This window comes from Macrobrachium nipponense, chromosome 31, assembly GCF_015104395.2.
Source record: "Macrobrachium nipponense isolate FS-2020 chromosome 31, ASM1510439v2, whole genome shotgun sequence".
In the NCBI taxonomy this organism is placed as follows: domain Eukaryota; kingdom Metazoa; phylum Arthropoda; class Malacostraca; order Decapoda; family Palaemonidae; genus Macrobrachium; species Macrobrachium nipponense.
In genome coordinates, this window is record NC_061093.1 from 5377965 (window position 1) to 5386234 (window position 8270).

Genomic DNA, 8270 nt, shown 5'->3' on the forward strand with positions numbered 1-8270 from the left:
AGTCCTTTAGGGGACAAAGGCCTCATTTTCCCATCTTTCCCACAATTTAGATCTTCTTCTTGCTTCACTCCTTAGGATGCTTTGTATGAGCGAGTTGCCGCTGTTTCTCACTCGGGTTACCAGGCTGGACATTGTTCGCCTTACAATGATTTTTAAATTGTCCAGGTGGTTTTCTAAGAACATCTGTGTGGCGGAGTGGTAGCGTGGATTGTTTGTGAGGCGTCTCAGAATGTCATTGTGCACAACAGTGATACGTCTCATGGTCTCTCGGGTATAGTTCGTCCAGAGGGAACACCCATAGATACTGTAACAGTACGAGCGGAAGAGCAGCAGTTTCACGTCTCGGTGACAGAAGGCAAACCTCCTTGCAATCATGTTGCCAGTTGCACATAGTTTACGACGCCTCTGTTCGATGTCTGCCGTATCTTTTAGGTCGTCGGTAATAATGTGACCCAAATACGGAAATTCACGCACAAATTCCACCCGATGGTTTCCGAGGAAAATTTGTGGTTCTGCAATATGCTTAAGCGATCTCGGGAGCAGCGACATGCACTGGGTCTTGGTTTCGTTGTAGATTATGTCAAATTCCTCTGCATATTGGCGGCAAGTGTCGATGAGTCGTTGGAGGCCATGCACTGATGGGGAAATCAGAACCATATCGTCGGCGTAACAGAGGTTGTTTATAGTTGTTTCATTGACAGTGCATCCGATTGGGAGTGAGTTCAGTTTGACATTCAAGGTATCTGTGTACATATTAAACAGGTATGGAAAGAGAATGCCCCCTTGCCGAAGCCCGTTTAGGGAGCCGAAGGTGTACGATAATACGTTGCCCCATTTGACACAGAATTGCTGTGTGGAGAACCAGCAATGTAAAATGCCAATTAGATATAGGGGTGTGCCCCTTTTATGCAGCTTCAGGAATAGCTTCAGGTAGTTTACTCTGTCAAATGCTTTTCTCACATCTACGAAGCACAGGAAAACCGGAGATGCTGATGATAGGTAGTAGTTCAGCAATTCTTTCAGTATGTAGATGCAGGTGTCGGTTGAGTGGTTTGCTTTAAACCCAAACTGGTTGTCAGTGGTGTGTAGAAAGGGGAGAAGTCTCACAAGAAGAACCGACTCAAGTATCTTCGATGCGATCGTTGTGATTGCAATTGGCCGGTAGTTGCCAGGGTCAGCTGCATCCTTTAGCTTGTTTTTGATTAATGGTATCAAGTGAACTAAGAGTAGGGAGTCTGGAAGAAACTGGTGAATTATGCACGCATTGAATAAGGCAGCTAGCAAAATGTAAATTATCGGATGGCAGAATTTGAAAGCCTCTGCGGGAAGACCATCACAGCCGGGCGATTTATTATTAGGTATGCTGTTTATGGCATCGCTGATGTTACCTGGCGTAATACGGTCTGCAAAATGAAATTGAATGTTGTCATTAAGGAGGTTAACTACCTCACTTCGGGAATCCTGATCATTTATGCAATTCAGGATATTGTTGAAGTGATCACCCCACATCCTTGCGATAGCCTCGTCTCCTACTGCTTCCCCTACTCTCTGTGATAGCTTTTTAGTTTTGGGATTTAAGGACTGGATATCTTTCCAAAGACGAGGGTAATCACCAGATTCTACGTTTCTAGACATTGCATCGGCTCTTAGTTGTTTTTCATTTAACCTGCAGTGCTTAAGAGCAAGTTTGAATTGCGCTCTCGCCTGCCTCATTAGTAATGCAGTGTGTCCTTCCTTGGGGTGCCATTTTGCCTCCACAGTAAAAACATTTCCCGTGAGTATGTATACAGATCCTTAACCAAGTCATTCCAACCAGGTATATTACGAGAATTACCTTGACGAAATCTAAAGGCAGTCGTGCCCGAAGCAAGCATAGCGGAGATTATGTTCGAATAGAATTCATTCAGATCCCTCTTGTGGTGGTCATTTCTGCATTTTGTGTTGGTGCACAGTAAGGCGTCAGCCGGTTGAATTATTGACCGCAACCTGGTTTCCGTGGTCGCCCTAAAGTATCTGGTTTTTTGTTGGTTTTTAAACTCCCAGTTAACCGCTGGAGGGCGGTCAGTTAGTGGGTTCACGGTAGGGAGGGATGGGGTACTGAATGACACCTGTAATGGGATGTGATCGTAGCCCGTTGCAAGATCGTAGCGAATATTGCAGGTCATAATAGAATCATTGAAGTTGTGGAGATGTGATGCAGTGTGTCCAGCCAGGAGGTTGTAATTGCGTCCGCTCTATTATGTACATATGAGTAGGAGGAGGGACGGGGGGAGGAGCCATTACATCGCTAATTTGAGGAGAGCATGATTTTGACAGAAGCGAGTAAGTTCATTATAAAATTGTTTTGTGGGGTGAGAATTAAGGTCCCCTATTATACAAATATGATCAGCAGGAGAATCTTGAATAATACTGTGCAACTCCCCTAGGATCATGCAGTAATGATCAAAATTATTGTTATTTTCCCATGGCATATAAACATTAATTATTAGGATTTTAGAGTTCCCTACTGTCACTTGAAGCCCAAGCAATCTGTCACTCCTGTAGGTCATCACCTTTATCATATTGTCTAACGATTTGTGCTACAGGAAAGAAAGTCCCCCTTTCGGGCGACCGGCTATGATTTAATCTGTAACTTGCATCGATGAAGTCGAGAAGGTTCTGAAGTCTTCATGAATTGAATCGCAGATGGCAAGGTCATGTGGCCAGAGGAGTGTTTCTTGCAATGTAATGATGCCGTTGAAATTTTTGCAGAACATGTTTAGGAGAGGAATGTTCCGCTTGAGGCCAAAAATATTCCAAGAGATTATGTTTAATGTATCCATGGCTACTCACGAAGATGGGAGATGAATCCGCTGATCATTTGGGTGGATGGGGGGTTAGCCAGGGGGAGTGGGCAGTCACTCGCCGTGAGCGGTTGGCTGGCACTTGCGGTGGAAATGACCCTGGTTAGAGTGACAGTAAGTTCCCCTGGGGGTGGTTGGTCCCGGATTAGGTTATATCTTGAAACTAATATATTAGGACCGAAATTCTCGCCTTTAAGAACGTCGAGGTGTTGAAATAGGCAGGTAATCCTGTAAGCCACTTTATGTTTATTTCTACATGGGAGTTCGTGAGAGATAAGTGGGTCAGAGCCAGTGAGAAACTTGACTCTCTCCACTATGGCGTCTAGCGTCACCGATGAGCGCAGATTGTAAATTGCTACGTGACATCTCTTCTCATGTGTCGGGCGAGGTGCAACTCGAATGTTGGGCTCCGGTCTAGCGGCCAAACGAGAGGATCTTCTCTTCTTTCTGCTTGTTTGTATCTGCCAGCCGCTAGACCCCTCAAGATCACTCTCATCTGCATCTACGATGGGGGGTTGGCGGGGAGAGATAGGGTGGGGAAGATCACAAGGGCTGGTAATCATCACCGGAGGTCTATCTTCCACCGGAGGCACTGGGGAGGGAGGGGAGGTTGGGGGACCAACTGTCTCCTCAGAACGGCCTATAGGTGAAGGGGGCACTTCCGTGTTGCTGGGAGGCGAGGAAAAACTGGATGCCGCATTCATAGGAGTTTGGTGGCTATCTGTGCGATTGTCAATCGATCCCTGCACTCCTTTGATAGCATCCCAGATCCGTGTGAGATCATTTGCTTCCACCGTTTTAAGACTGTCTAGGGAATCCTGCAGTCCTTTGATCACGTCCCAGATTCTTGATAATTTATCATTTGTCTCCTCAATTTTTTCTGAGTTTTTTCCCATTATTTCTGAGAGGGATTTTGCTGTTTGGAAGGCATTTTCTGCCGTGTGGTACACCGCGGGTAGGCTGAGGTTAGTGGGCCCCTTTGGAGGCAGATTGTAAGGGTCGTCAGCGTAGATTTCCACCGAGCAGGTCCTTAGCCACTTAGTGATATAGGATATTTTTTTGTGTGAGGACAAGTTCTTCGCGGATCGCTCCTTGAGAATGCTCTCTGGTATCAGATCTTTGCATTTCGTATATGCAACGTTGATTTCCTCATCGGAGAAGGCATCACTGACAGATTGAATAGCGGACTCGACGTTGGAACGGTTCGATTGGTATAGGGTAAAATACAGACAATTGTTCGCGAGTACGGGACTTGTGTGTGGGGCACAGGCACCGGTAGGTGCCTGGGTCACTTGCGCAACGGTTGGAGGTTGGTCGGATGACATTTTTGTGGTAAGGGAAGGGCCAAGCACTAACACATACACTGCATTCTTTTACCCATTTCCCAGGACCAATAGGCCTCGAGTAGCTGTGATTTGAAAGATTTCTAAGGCACTGATTGGAGCAGAAAGAATATTAGAATATCTGCAACTGCATAACACTCTCCGGCTTATACGCCGGGTATTACGTGGAGACACTATTAAAACATTGCTTACTGTAAAAGGTATAATCACCAAGGGCGAAAAGCCCTTCTTATCTGTGAAAAAACGCGAGAGGGACCTCCAACACGTCCACCCCACACACAAAGACGATTCCTATCTGTAAGAATAGATCTAGATATCCTACTGTTTGCCCGATTTGACAGAGATCTTCTATTAGAAGTCTGCAACAAGGGACATAGCATACTTGATTTTCTGCAGAGCCGGTCTTCTAGATTATTCCAACAGAATAACCAGAAGGAAGGCATCTGTAAGAATAGATCTAGATATCCTACTGTTTGCCCGATTTGACAGAGATCTTTTATTAGAAGTCTGCATCAAGGGACATAGCATACTTGACTTTCTGCAGAGTCGGTCTTCTAGATTATCCCACCAGAATAACCAGAAGGAAGTCATCTGCAAGAATAGATCTAGATATCCGACTGTTTGCCCGCTTTGATAGAAATCTTCTATTAGAAGTCTACATCAAGGGACATAGCATACTTGACTTTCTGCAGAGCCGGTCTTCTAGATTATTCCAACAGAATAACCAGAAAGAAGTCATCTGCAAGAATAGATCTAGATATCCAACTGTTTACCCGCTTTGACAGAGATCTTCTATTGGAAGTCTGCATCAAGGGATATAGCATACTTGACTTTCTGCAGAGCCGGTCTTCTAGATTATTCCAACAGAATAACCAGAAGGAAGTCATCTGCAAGAATAGATCTAGATATCCGACTGTTTGCCCGCTTTGACAGAGATCTTCTATTAGAAATCTGCATCGAGGGACAGAGCATACTTGACTTTCTGCAGAGTCGGTCTTCTAGATTATTCCAGCAGAATAACCAGAAGGAAGTCATCTGCAAGAATAGATCTATATCTCCGACTGTTTGCCCGCTTTGACAGAGATCTTCTATTAGAAGTCTGCATCAAGGGACATAGCATACTTGACTTTCTGCAGAGCCGGTCTTTTAGATTATTCCAACAGAATAACCACAAGGAAGACATCTGTAAGAATAGATATAGATATCCGAATTTTTGTCCGCTTTGACAGAGATATTCTATTAGAAGTCTTCATCAAGGGACAGAGCCTACTCGAAGGAAGAGCTCCTTCTTTCTGCAGAGCCAGTCTTCTAGATTATTCCCACAGAATGACCAGAAGGAAGGCATCTGCAAGAATAGATCTAGATATCCGACTATTTGTCCACTTTGACAGAGATCTTTTAATAGAAGTTTTCACCAAGGGACGGAGCATACTCTAAGGAAGAGCTCCTTCTTTTTGCAGAGCTAGTCTTCTAGCTTATTACCATAAAATTACCAGAAGGAAGACATCTGCAAGAATAGGTCTAGATATCCGACTATTTGTCCACTTTGACATAGATCTTTTATTAGAAATCTTCATCAAGGGACAGAGCATACTTGAAGGAAGAGCTCCTTCTTTCTGCAGAGCCGGTCTTGTAGATTATTCCCACAGAATGACCAGAAGGAAGGTATCTGAAAGAATAGCTCTAGTTATCCAACTATTTGTACGCTTTGACAGAGATCTTCTTTTAGAAGTCTCCATCAAGGGACAGAGCCCAATCAAATAAAGAGCTCCTTCTTTCTGCAGAGCCGGTTTACTAGATTATTCCCATAGAATGACCAGAAGTAAGGCATCTGCAAGAATAGTCTAGGTATCCGACTTTTTGTCTGCTTTGACAGAGATCTTCTATTAAAAGTCATCATCAAGAGACAGAGCATACTCGAAGGAAGAGCTCCTTCTTTCTGCAGAGCTGGTGTTCTAGATTATTCCCACAGAATGTCCAGAAGGAACTCCTCTGCATGAATAGACCTGGATATCCGACTATTTGTCTGCTTTGACAGAGTTCTTTTATTAGAAGTCTTCATCAAGGGACAGAGCATACTCAAAGGAAGAGATCCTTCTTTCTGCAGAGCCGGTCTTCTAGATTATTCCAACTGAATAACCAGAAGGAAGGAATCTGTGAGAATAGATCTATATATCCGACTATTTGTCCGCTTTGACGGAGATCTTCTATTAGAAGAGTCTTCATCAAGGGTCAGAGCATATTTGACTTTCTGCAGAGCCGGTCTTCTAGATTATTCCAACGAAATAACCAGAAGGAAGACATCTGTAAGAATAGAGCTAGATATTCGACTATTTGTCCGCTTTGACAAAGATCTTCTATTAGAAGTCTGCATCAAGGGACATAGCATACTTGACTTTCTGCAGAGCTAGTCTTCTAGATTATTCCAACAGAAAAACCAGAAGGAATACATCTGTTAGAATAGACCTAGATATGTGACTATTTGTCCGCTTTGACAGAGATCTTCTATTAGAAGTCTGCATCAAGGGACAAAGCATAATTGACTTTCTGCAGAGCCGGACATCTAGATTATTCCATCAGAATAACCATAAGGAAGTCATCTGCAAGAATAGATCTAGATATCCAATTGTTTGCCCGCTTTGACTGAGATCTTCTAATAGAAGTCTGCATCAAGGGACTTAGCATACTTGACTTTCTGCAGAGCCGGTCTTCTAGATTATTCCAACAGAATAACCAGAAGGAAGGCATCTGCAAGAATAGATCTAGATATCTGACTCTTTGCCTGCTTTGACAGAGTTCTTCTATTAGAAATCTTCATCAATGGACATAGTATACTTGACTTTCTGCAGAGCCAGTCTTCAAGATTATTCCAACAGAATAACCAGAAGGAAGTCATCTGCAAGAATAGATCTAGATATCTGACTGTTTGCCCGCTTTGATAGAAATCTTCTATTAGAAGTCTGCATCAAGGGACATAGCATACTTGACTTTCTGCAGAGCCGGTGTTCTAGATTATTCCAACAGAATAACCAGAAGGAAGTCATCTGCAAGAATAGATCTAGATATCCGACTGTTTACCCGCCTTGACAGAGATCTTCTATTAGAAGTGTGCATCAAGGAACATAGCATACTTGACTTTCTGCAGAGCCGGTCTTCTAGATTATTCCAACAGAATTACCAGGAGGAAGTCATCTGCAAGAATAGATCTAGATATCTGACTGTTTTTCCCGCTTTGACAGAGATCTTCTATTAGAAGTCTGCATCAAGGGACATAGCATACTTGACTTTCTGCAGAGCCGGTCTTCTAGATTATTCCAACAGAATAACCAGAAGGAAGTCATCTGCAAGAATAGATCTAGATATCCGACTATTTGTCCACTTTGACAGAGATCTTTTAATAGAAGTTTTCACCAAGGGACAGAGCATATTCTAAGGGAGAGCTCCTTCTTTTTGCAGAGCCAGTCTTCTAGATTATTACCATAGAATTACCAAAAGGAAGGCATCTGCAAGAATAGGTCTAGATATCCGACTATTTGTCCACTTTGACATAGATCTTCTATTAGAAATCTTCATCAAGGGCCAGAGCATACTTGAAGGAAGAGCTCCTTCTTTCTGCAGAGCCGGTCTTCTAGATTATTCCCACAGAATGACCAGAAGGAAGGCATCTGAAGGAATAGCTCTAGTTATCCAACTATTTGTACGCTTTGACAGAGATCTTCTATTAGAAGTCTTCATCAGGGGACAGAGTATACTCAAAGAAAGAGCTCCTTCTTTCTGCAGAGCCGGTCTTCTAGATTATTCCCATAGAATGACCAGAAGTAAGGCATCTGCAAGAATAGTCTAGATATCCGACTTTTTGTCCGCTTTGACAGAGATCTTCTATTAGAAGTCTTCATCAAGAGACAGAGCATACTCGAAGGAAGAGCTCCTCCTTTCTGCAGAGCTGGAGTTCTAAATTATTCCCACAGAATGTCCAGAAGGAACGCATCTGCATGAGTAGACATGGATATCCGACTATTTGTCTGCTTTGACAGATTTCTTTTATTAGAAGTCTTCATCAAGGGACAGAGCATACTCAAAGGAA